This window comes from Triticum aestivum, chromosome 5D (genome assembly GCF_018294505.1).
Source record: "Triticum aestivum cultivar Chinese Spring chromosome 5D, IWGSC CS RefSeq v2.1, whole genome shotgun sequence".
NCBI lineage: Eukaryota > Viridiplantae > Streptophyta > Magnoliopsida > Poales > Poaceae > Triticum > Triticum aestivum.
Window position 1 is genome coordinate 34,698,313 of NC_057808.1, and position 12,870 is coordinate 34,711,182.

The window sequence follows — 12,870 nt, forward strand, 5'->3', positions numbered from 1 at the left end:
ATACTAATGCTATTGTTCTGCATGTTAATCTAGTGCCAGTGTTGATGTGATGTGATGCTACTTACTTAATGGCACTTTCATACTATCAATTGATACGTCTCCAACGTATCTATAATTTATGAAGTATTCATGCTATTATATTATCCTTCTAGGATGTTTTATATGCATTTATATGCTATTTTATATGATTTTTGGGACTAATCTATTAACCTAGAGCCCAGTGCATGTTTCTGTTTTTTCCTTGTTTTTGAGTATCGCAGAAAAGGAAAACCAAACAGAGTCCACTTGAGCTGAAATTTGACGGAGATCATTTTTGGACCAGAAGAAGCCCACAGAGTACCGGAAGTGGGCCAGAAGAGTCCCGAGGCCACCACGAGGGTGGGGGCGCGCCCTACCCCCCCTGGGCGCGCCCCCTGCCACGTGGCCGCCTCGGGGACCCCCCCTGACTTGTTCCCGACTCCAACACCTCTTATATAACCCAAACTTCCAGAAAGAAACCTAGATTGGGAGTTCCGCCACCGCAAGCCTTTGTAGCCACCGAAAACCAATCTAGACCCGTTCCGGCACCCTGCCGGAGGGGGGATCCATCATCGGTGGCCATCTTACACATCCCGGCGCTCTCCATGACAAGGAGGGAGTAGTTCACCCTCGGGGCTGAGGGTATGTACCAGTAGCTATGTGTTTGATCTGTCTCTCTCTCGTGTTCTTGAGGTGGTACGATCTTGATGTATCACGAGCTTTGCTATTATAGTTGGATCTTATGATGTTTCTCCCCCTCTACTCTCTTGTAATGGATTGAGTTTTCCCTTTGAAGTTATCTTATCGGATTGAGTCTTTAAGGATTTGAGAACACTTGATGTATGTCTTGCATGTGTTTATCCGTGGTGACAATGGGATATCACGTGATCCACTTGATGTATGTTTTGGTGATCAACTTGCGGGTTCCGTAACATTGTGAACTTATGCATAGGGGTTGGCACACATTTTCGTCTTGACACTCTGGTAGAAACTTTGGGGCACTCTTTGAAGTTCTTTGTGTTGGTTGAATAGATGAATCTGAGATTGTGTGATGCATATCGTAAAATCATACCCACGGATACTTGAGGTGACATTGGAGTATCTAGGTGACATTAGGGTTTTGGTTGCTTTGTGTCTTAAGGTGTTATTCTAGTACGAACTCTATGATAGATCGAACGGAAAGAATAGCTTCACGTTATTTTACTACGGACTCTTGAATAGATCGATCAGAAAGAATAACTTTGAGGTGGTTTCGTACCCTACCATAATCTCTTCGTTTGTTCTCCGCTATTAGTGACTTTGGAGTGACTCTTTGTTGCATGTTGAGGGATAGTTATATGATCCAGTTATGTTATTATTGTTGAGAGAACTTGCACTAGTGAAAGTATGAGCCCTAGGCCTTGTTTCAACGCATTGCAATACCGTTTGTGCTCACTTTTATCATTAGTTACCTTGCTGTTTTTATTATTTCAGATTACAAAAACCTATATCTACCATCCATATTGCACTTGTATCACCATCTCTTCGCCGAACTAGTGCACCTATACAATTTACCATTGTATTGGGTGTGTTGGGGACACAAGAGACTCTTTGCTATTTGGTTGCAGGGTTGTTTGAGAGAGACCATCTTCATCCTACGACTCCCACGGATTCCACTTGAGGGAAATTTGCTACTGTCCTACAAACCTCTGCACTTGGAGGCCCAACAACGTCTACAAGAAGAAGGTTGCGTAGTAGACATCAAGCTCTTTTCTGGCGCCATTGCCGGGGAGGTGAGTGCTTGAAGGTATATCTTTAGATCTTGCAATCGAATCTTTTGGTTTCTTGTTTTATCACTAGTTTAGTTTATAAAAGAAAACTACAAAAAAATGGAATTGAGGGTGCCTCATATGCTTCATGTTTTTAATATCTTTCGTGAAAATAAGGATTCCGATAATTGTGCTCAATTGCTAGAGGAAGAATGCATTAGAATGTTTGGCACTGAATCTTTGAATGATGAGCATTATTGCAATGTTGTTAGTATGAACTCTTTGAATATCCATAGTACTAATGATGATTGCACTAGTCATGATGAAAATGTCTCTTATAAGCATGTCAATTTTTGTGGAGTGCATAGAGTTTGCAAGTACACACCAAATAGGGAAGATAGATTTTGCAAGAGGCATAAGTATTTAGAAACTAAATGGTTGCAAGAGAGGCTAGATGCCTGTGTGAAAATTTAAAATTTCTTTGCCATCCTTGTGAACTTTGCAATGAACGTGATCATTTAAATCCCCAATGCAAATTGTTTCATGATCGTATCGTGTCCAAAAATTGTGATGACTTGATTTCCCTTACACATCATAATGAACTTAGTTTGCTTTTGGGTTATGAAGAAATGAAACGTATAACTAAGGATATGCCAGAATTTGTCCTTGATAAAGTTCTTGATTTTGATCTAGAAGAAATTTTTATGTATTGTGCGGTGAATTGCATTGAAAATCCTTTTATTGCCAATTACATAAAGAAAAGAAAACAAATAGAAGATGAATAGAATACTAATGAAAGGGAAGAGATTTCCCAATATCCTCCTATTCTTTCTTATGATGAATCAGGTGACGAGGAGGAGCTTTCTATTCAACCAATCTCATTAATAAGGAGCTCCAAAAAAGAGGGTTAAACCCACACATGATGTGAAGAAGAAAAAGAAAAGACGGAGAAGCAAAGGTAGAAAGGTATCCCTCCCAAATGATGTTGCTGCTATTACTCGTTGTGATGCTGATAATTGCTATACTATTGGTGCTATCCATACTATTAATGATGAGAGTGATTATGCTTATGATATGAAAAGGCCCAAGCTTGGGGATGCTATGTTTGATGAGAATGACATGTTTGAGAATATATTTGCTGCAATTAATGTTTGTCCCAAGCTTGGGGATGCTATGTTTAATGAAGATGATTTTTTTAGCCTCCCAAGTTTTGATGAGCAAATTTATTATGATGATAGCATGCCTCCTACTTATGATGATTATATTGATGTAAGTGGGTTTGGAAGAGTGTCAACTTTAGGAAGTAATGATCCCACTATTTTGGAGGATGTTGAATCTTATTGTGATAAATATGAAAGTGGATTTTGAGAGGTCATGACTTTATTTAGTGATGATTCCACTATCTTGGAAGAGGTTTCAATCGATTATGATGAGAACAAAGTTGCTATTTATGATAATTATTGTGATGATACATATGCTATAAAAAGTAGTGATGATTATATTTATAGAACTTGTCATGATTATGATTACCCTTTTTCTGAACTTTATTCTTTCAATGTGGAAACAATTTATAGTATTCGAGTTTCTTATGATACTCCCACTATTCCGAATGAGAAGAATTTTGCTTATGTGGAGAGTAGTAAATTTTCTATGCTTGTAGATCATGAAAAGAATGCTTTATGTGATGGTTATATTGTTGAATTCATTCATGATGCTACTGAAAATTATTATGTGGCAGGAACATATGCTTGTAGGAATTGCAATAATATCAAGTTTCCTCTCTATGTGCTTAAAGTTTTGAAGTTATGCTTGTTTTGCCTTCCTATGCTAATTGATTATTGTTCCCATAAGTTGTTTGCTCACAAAATCCCTATGAATAGGAAATGGGTTAGACTTAAATGTGCTAGTCATATTCTTCATGATGCCCTCTTTATGTTTCAATTCTTATCTTTTATACGAGCATCATTGAAATCATCATGCCTAGCTAGGGGCGTTAAACGTTAGCGCTTGTTGGGAGGCAACCCAATTTTATTTTTGTTCATTGATTTTTGCTCCTGTTTAGTACTAAATAATTAGTCTAGCCTATGTTTAGATGTGGTTTTATGTTTTAGTTAGTGTTTGTGCCAAGTAGAACCTTTGGGAAGACTTGGGTGAAGTCTTTGTGATCTTGCTGTAAAAAACAGAAACTTTAGCGCTCACGAGATTAGCTGCCATTTTTTACTGGAGAGTGATTTTAGGTTGATTATTTTTTCAGATGATTAATATACAAATTCCTCAGGTCCACCAATTTATTTCATAAATTTTGTAGTTCCAGAAGTATACGTTTGATACAGATTACTACAGACTGTTCTGTTTTTGACAGATTCTGTTTTCATTGTGTTGTTTGCTTATTTTGATGAAACTATGAGTAGTATTGGAGGGTATGAACCATAGAGAAGTTGGAATGCAGTAGATATTACACCAATATGAATTGAGAATGAGTTTACAATAGTACCTAAGTGGTGATTTGTTTTCTTATACTAACGGAGCTTGCGAGTTTTCTGTTAAGTTTTGTATTGTGAAGTTTTCAAGTTTTGGGTAAAGATTCGATGGACTATGGAATAAGGAGTGGAACGAGCCTAAGATTGGGAGTGGAACGAGCCTAAGATTGGGGATGCCCAAGGCACCCCAAGGTAATATTCAAGGACAACCAAAAGCCTAAGCTTGGGGATGCCCCGGATGGCATCCCCTCTTTCGTCTTCGTTCATCGGTAACTTTACTTGGAGCTACATTTTTATTCACCACATGATATGTGTTTTTCTTGGAGCGTCATTTTATTTTCTTTTGTTTTGCTTGTTGTATGAATAAAATACGAAGATCTGAAATTCTTAAATGAGAGAGAGAGTCCTCACATAGCTAAATAATTATATGACTACTCCTTGATCTTCACTTATATCTTTTTGGAGTAGTTTGTTATTTACTCGTGTGCTTCACTTATATCCTATGAGTAAATGGTTGAATGATTTGAATGTCATAAATCTGAAATTATATATGTTTCATATGACTTTCACATGGGGAGTAATGCCTTCACATATAAGAAGTAGAGGTGGTAAATTTTTTGAAGGTTAGCAAACATTGTATTGGTCACTTGAACAATTCATGAAAGAATATTGAAGGAAGAGAGATTTCACATATAAATATACTATCTTGGACATCTTCTATGATTGTGAGCCCCATTAATTATTTTCAAACCTGAGCAAATTAGTTGAAGTTGGACAAGGAATACAACATAATGAGTTATGCTTGGGTATATTTGTATAGAAGTTATATTGTTATGGATCCTCTAACATGTGGTGCTTGCTATTTAGAATCCTTTGCTAGCCAAAATATCTGTACTAAGCGGGAATACTGCTTGTGCATCCAAATTCCTTGAACCAAGTTTATTCCATGAGTGTCCACCATATCTACCTATATGCGGTATTTACCTGTTGTTCCAAGTAAATTTGCATGTGCCAAACTCTAAACCTTCAAATAATAATCTGTTTTGTATGCCCGAATCGCTCATGATTGACTAGGGGCTGTCAGTATCTTCCATGCTAGGTGGGTTATTCTCACGATGAGTGGACTCCGCTCATCATTCACGAGAAAATGGCTGGTAACTGGGATGCCCAGTCCTATGATCAAAAGATCAAAAACAAATTTGCAATTAATTTAAACAAAACTCCCCCGGGATTGTTGATAGTTGGACGGCACCCGTTGTTTCGGACAAGCCGTGGAGTGTGATTGTTGGTGGAGGGGGAGTAAAATCTTTAGCTTTCTGTTTGGGAACTGCCTATAATGTATCTAGTATGGAAGATATTGGGAACTCTTGGTCGTTATGTTGACAATGAAAGCATACCTCTCAAAATTATTTTCATCTATGTTTTAGCTTCGAGCTCTGGCACCTCTGCAAATCCCTGCTTCCCTCTGCGAAGGGCCTATCTTTTACTTTTATGCAAGAGTCAGTAGTATTCCTTCTCATTCCAACCTACTTTTTAGTTGGCAAGCATCATGTGGTGGAGAAAGATCTAAGCATATATGGCCATTCAAATATATTTGATCATGAATTATTATTGTTGACAATTATCTATATGATAAATAAGTTGGGAGGCGAAACGTTAAGCCCCTATCTTTCTCTGTGTTCGATGGATGCTATTTGTTCTCAAAATATGCTTTGAGTGGTAGCAATCATGGAAGACTATATGATAGTTGAGTATGTGGGATTTGCTAAATCAAAGCTCTTACATAGATCCTTCCTGAAAATAATATGAATTGCAATTGTTTGATGACTGAGAACTGTTTGTTAGTTTTCAAGAAAGTTTATGATCTATACTTTAACATGTGAATAGCTTGTTACTTGATCATCAGAAGCTTTATGATTTGAGCTATTGTTATGACATATAATGATGCTATAAAAGGTGATTGAAATTATCATTGATCAAACTTATGCACCTGCTACCATTCACACTTCATAAATTATTTCTTTTATCATTTACCTACTCGAGGATGAGTAGGAATTAAGCTAGGGGATGTTGATACGTCTCCAACGTATCTATAATTTATGAAGTATTCATGCTATTATATTATCCTTCTAGGATGTTTTATATGCTATTTTATATGATTTTTGGGACTAACCTATTAACCTAGAGCCCAGTGCCAGTTTCTGTTTTTTCCTTGTTTTTGAGTATCGCAGAAAAGGAAAACCAAACGGAATCCAATTGAGCTGAAATTTGACGGAGATCATTTTTGGACCAGAAGAAGCCCATGGAGTACCGGAAGTGGGCCAGAAGAGTCCCTGATGCCACCACGAGGGTGGGGGTGCGCCCCCCTACCTCGTGGACGCCTCGGGGACCCCCCTGACTTGTTCCCGACTCCAACACCTCTTATATAACCCCAAACTTCCAGAAAGAAACCTAGATTGGGAGTTCCGCCGCCGCAAGCCTCTGTAGCCACCGAAAACCAATCTAGACCCGTCCTGGCACCCTGCCGGAGGGGGGATCCATCACCGGTGGCCATCTTCATCATCCCGGCGCTCTCCAAGACGAGGGAGTAGTTCACCCTCGGGGCTGAGGGTATGTACCAGTAGCTATGTGTTTGATCTCTCTCTCTCGTGTTCTTGAGGTGGTACGATCTTGATGTATCACGAGCTTTGCTATTATAGTTGGACCTTATGATGTTTCTCCCCCTCTACTCTCTTGTAATGGATTGAGTTTTCCCTTTGAAGTTATCTTATCGGATTGAGTCTTTAAGGATTTGAGAACACTTGATGTATGTCTTGCATGTGTTTATCCGTGGTGACAATGGGATATCACGTGATCCACTTGATGTATGTTTTGGTGATCAACTTGCGGGTTCCGTAACATTGTGAACTTATGCATAGGGGTTGGCACACATTTTCGTCTTGACTCTCCGGTAGAAACTTTGGGGCACTCTTTGAAGTTCTTTGTGTTGGTTGAATAGATGAATCTGAGATTGTGTGATGCATATCGTATAATCATACCCACGGATACTTGAGGTGACATTGGAGTATCTAGGTGACATTAGGGTTTTGGTTGATTTGTGTCTTAAGGTGTTATTCTAGTACGAACTCTATGATAGATCGAACGGAAAGAATAGCTTCATGTTATTTTACTACGGATTCTTGAATAGATCGATCAGAAAGAATAACTTTGAGGTGGTTTCGTACCCTACCATAATCTCTTCGTTTGTTCTCCGCTATTAGTGACTTTGGAGTGACTCTTTGTTGCATGTTGAGGGATAGTTATATGATCCAGTTATGTTATTATTGTTGAGAGAACTTGCACTAGTGAAAGTATGAACCCTAGGCCTTGTTTCAACGCATCCCAATACCGTTTGTGCTCACTTTTATCATGAGTTACCTTGCTGTTTTTATAATTTCAGATTACAAAAACCTATATCTACCATCCATATTGCACTTGTATCACCATCTCTTCGTTGAACTAGTGCACCTATACAATTTACCATTGTATTTGGTGTGTTGGGGACACAAGAGACTCTTTGCTATTTGGTTGTAGGGTTGTTTGAGAGAGACCATCTTCATCCTACGTCTCCCACGGATTGATAAACCTTAGGTCATCCACTTGAGGGAAATTTGCTACTGTCCTACAAACCTCTGCACTTGGAGGCCCAACAACGTCTATAAGAAGGTTGCGTAGTAGACATCATCAATGTCATGCCAACTATAACACAATAGGTGCTACTGTTAATTATACGCCACTACAAATAACTGCCACTGTTTAAATAACCGTATTTCATATTTTCGCAAACAGGGATGTCTGTCTCCATATCGTTTCTATCTGTGCAATCAAAAGTACACACCTTAGTTTTAGTACAACTACACAAAATGAGATGGCTATTCCTAGCTGTCGTCCTCTAACCACCCATCTTCCAGGTATTCCTACATTGGTAGTAACTATGTAGAATGACCAACGCAATCTAAAAGAAGTTGATTCGTATGTTTTACTTCCTGATTGCAGTGCAGGGACGAGTGAAAACAACTGCATCCTAGTCCAGAATGCACTTTATACCAGTTCATCCATGGACCGAGGACTAGCTGGCATGGCTGCACGGAGGTTTTTGGGACAGGTGCGCGGACAAGAGGCATTGTGGTCTGCTTATTTCTGCAAATAGCGGTGCTTAAATTTAGTGGAATGCACAAGGTTTCAGATGGTCAGTACACTACATGGTTTAGATCGGCATTCCAGCTGAGAACACAATTATAATTGTTTATTCTAGAATGAGAGAACCTAACCCTGTATGGTGGCAACAAGAAAAAACCAGAGTGAACTCTAGGAAATTTAAGCTTGCCGGGAGGCCCTTTGCTCAGAGAAGCCTTGCTTGTTTTTTCCTGATTTGTAAACCTTCTCACAACTTTGTCCTTTGCTGTGAACTAGTATATGTTTGTTATGTTCTATGAATCATTGAGATGTATGAAATTGCTTAACTTATGCTTTTCAAGTTTTCTATGATGCCGAGTTTAATGTGAGTTCATATGTCTCCAACGTATCTACTTTTCCAAACGCTTTTCCTCTTGTTTTGGACTCTAATTTGCATGATTTGAATGAAACTAACCCCGGACTGACGCTGTTTTCAGCAAAACTACCATGGTGTTGTTTTTGTGCATAAATAAAAGTTCTCGGAATGGAATGAAACTTTGCGAGGCTTTTTTATACAATAAATAAGAATTTCTGGAGCCAAGACCCACCGGAGGGGGGCACCTGGGTGGGCACAACCCACCAGGGCGCGCCCCCCTCCTAGCACGCCCAGGTGGGTTGTCCCCACCTGGTGGCCCCGCAGACCCTGAAACCGACGCTATAAAATCCTATTTTCCAGAAAAAATCAGGGAGAAAGAATTATCGTGATCCACAAGACGAAACCGCCGTCACCTCCTGTTCTTCATCGAGAGGCTAGATCTGGAGTCCGTTTGGGGCTCCGGAGGGGATCTTCGTTTTTCATCATCACCAACCCTTCTCCATCGCCAATTCCATGATGCTCCCCACCGAGAGTGAGTAATTCCTTCGTAGGCTCGCTGGTCGGTGAGGAGTTGGATGAGATTCATCATGTAATCGAGTTAGTTTTGTTAGGGCTTGATCCCTAGTATCCACTATGTTCTAAGATTGATGTTGCTATGACTTTGCCATGCTTAATGCTTGTCACTTTGGGCCCGGGTGCCATGAACTCGGATCTGAACCGTTTATGTTATCATCATTATATCCATGTTCTAGATCCGATCTTGCAAGTTATAGTCACCTACTACGTGTTATGATCCGGCAACCCCGGAGTGACAATAGTCGGGACCACTCCCGGTGATGACCGTAGTTTGAGGAGTTCATGTATTCACTATGTGTTAATGCTTTGTTCCGGTTCTCTATTAAAGGGAGGCCTTAATATCCCTTAGTTTCCAATATGGACCCCGATGCCACGGGAGGGTAGGACAAAAGATGTCATGCAAGTTCTTTCCATAAGCACGTATGACTATTTACGGAATACAAGCCTACATTATATTGATGAACTGGAGCTAGTGCCATATCGCCCTAGGTTATAACTGTCTCATGACGAATATCATCCAACAAGTCACCGATCCAATGCCTACGAATTTATCTTATATTGTTCTTGCTAAGTTACTACTGCTATCGCTACTGTTGCACTTGTTACAAAATCACTGCTATCACTGTTCCCGTTACTATTTTTGCTGCTACTATTATCAAATCTATCAAATTACTTTGCTACTGATCACTTTGCTGCAGATAATTAATCTCCAGGTGTGGTTGAATTGACAACTCAGCTGCTAATACCTTCAAATATTCTTTGGCTCCCCTTGTGTTGAATCTATAAATTTGGGTTGAATACTCTACCCTCGAGAACTGTTGCAAGCCCCCATACTTGTAGGCTATCAAGACCTTTTTCTGGCGTCGTTGCCGGGGAGCATAGCTATATTTGTTGAGTCACTTGGGATTATTATCAATTTATCACTATGAAGAATCTGAAGGATGCTAAGACTAAGATTTTTCCCTCTAAGACGAGGGGAGGTAAGGAACCGCCATCCAGTTCTGCTTTAGATTCACCTTCTGTTGTGAGTAAACTTGCAACACCACCTCATGCTATCAATTCTGATATGTCGCAAGTTATTGATGATGCTACTTCTGCTATGGATAATGCTTATGATGATGCTACTACCTTGCTTCATAATGATGATGTGCCACTTGGTGAATTTCTTGATGAACAAATTGCTAGATAATACAACATGATGTTGTTGAATCTGATGATGAGCTTGAAACTGAAACTCCTGAAACACCTGCTTGAACTAGCCTTCATAGATATGAATTGCCTAAGGTATCGTAAGGTTATGTTATGAATGAGGAGACAACTAGAGATATTCTTGCTTGTAAGGATAGAAATGATCTAGAGAAATTATTATGCAAGTATAAAGAAAAATCTCTGAATGCTATGAAATATGATCCTAAGTTTGCTACTTCACCGATCTTTATTGATGATAAGGATTATGAATTCTCTGTCGACCCAGAGTTGATTACTTTGGTTGAATCTAATCCTTTCCATGGTTATGAAACTGAAACTGTTGTGGCACATCTTACTAAATTAATTGAATGACATAGCCACCCTATTTACTCATGATGAGAAAACTCGCTATTACTTTATTCTCAAATTATTTCCATTCTCATTAAAGGGTGATGCTAAAACTTGGTACAATACTCTTGCTCTTGGTTGTGTGCGTAGTCCCGAGGATATGATTTATTACTTCTCCGAAAAATATTTCCCTGCTCATAAGAAACAAGCTGCCTTACAGAAAATATTTAACTTTGTGCAAACTAAAGAAGAGAGTCTCCCACAAGCTTGGGGGAGGCTTTGCCAGTTACTTAATGCGTTGCCTGATCATCCTCTTAAGAAAAATGAAATACTTGATATCTTCTATAATGGACTAACCGATGCTTCTAGGGACTTCCTAGATAGTTGTGCTGGTTGTGTTTTGAGGGAACGAACTGTTGGGCAAGCTGAAGAATTATTGAATAACATATTGAAAAATTATGATGATTGGACTCTTCCCGAACAACCGATTAAACCCACTCCGAAGAACAGGGGTATATTATATCTCAGTCCTGAAGATATGCAAGAGGCAAAGAAATCTATGAAGGAAAAAGGTATTAAAGCTGAGGATGTCAAAAATTTACCTCCTATTAAAGAAATACATGGGCTTAATACACCACCACTACCTAAGGTGGTAGAGGTAAATTCTTTAATGAAGTTCAATGATAATGATAATCCTCGCAATATGCATCCTAGCCAATGCCTTTATGAGTTTGAAAACTATATTAGAAAACAAGATCACTTCAATGCAAATGTTGTGAAACAATTGAAATATAATTCTGATATGATTGCTCGCTTGAGTGACTTGTTATTTAGAATCTCAAATGATGTTAGAGGTGTTGGAAAACATGCTTGTGTGGTTCAAACTCAGTTAGAACAAGTTGCTAAATATCAAAGAGAATTGCTTGATGAAATGAATAATAATATACATGACTTTCCTGTTAGAGTTGCAACTAGAGGAGGTAAAATGACTTAGGAACCACTTTATCCCGAGGGACACCCAAAAAGAATAGAACAAGATTCACAAAGAGTTAACACTGATAGGACTTTGCATGCTTCTAGTGAACCTGAAATAGAAAAACCTCCTGATAATGATAATGAAACTTCTATCTTTGATGCTGAAACTCGGTCTGGTAATGAACACTCACCTTCTGATAATGAAAAAGATAATGATGAGGTTCATGAAGACACTCAACCAAATAATGAAAAAGAACCAGACAATGATGTTGAGATAGAACCTCCAGTTGATCTTGATAACCCACAACCTAAGAATAAAAGGTATGACAAAAGAGACTTCATTGCTAGAAAATACGGTAAATAAAGAGAACTGTGGTGCCTTTTCCACCTAAGTCAACTAAAAAAGAAAGATGATGAAGAATTTGAACGCTTTGCTGAAATGCTGAGGCCAGTCTTTTTGCGTACTCGCTTGACTGATATCTTGAAAATGCCTCCTTATGCAAAGTATATGAAAGATATCATCACAAATAAGAGAAAAATACCGGAAGCTGAAATCTCCACTATGCTTGCTAATTACACTTTTAAAGATGGAGTACCTAAAAAACTTGGAGATCCGGGAATACCAACTATACCTTGCTCCATTAAAAAGAATTATGTTAAAACTGATTTGTGTGATTTAGGAGCTGGTGTTAGTGTTATGCCTTTCTCTTTATATAAAAGACTTGATTTGAATAAACTCACACCTACTAAAATATCTTTGCAAATGGCTGACAAATCAACTGCCATACCTATCGGTATTTGTGACGATGTGCCCGTTGTTGTTGTTAATGTTACTATTTTGACTGACTTTGTTATACTTGAGATGCCCGAGGACGACAACATGTCGATTATCCTTGGTAGACCCTTCTTGAATACTGCAGGGGCTGTTATTGATTGCAATAAAAGCAAGGTCACTTTTCATATCAATGGTAATGAGCATACGGTGCACTTTTCGAAGAAACAATTT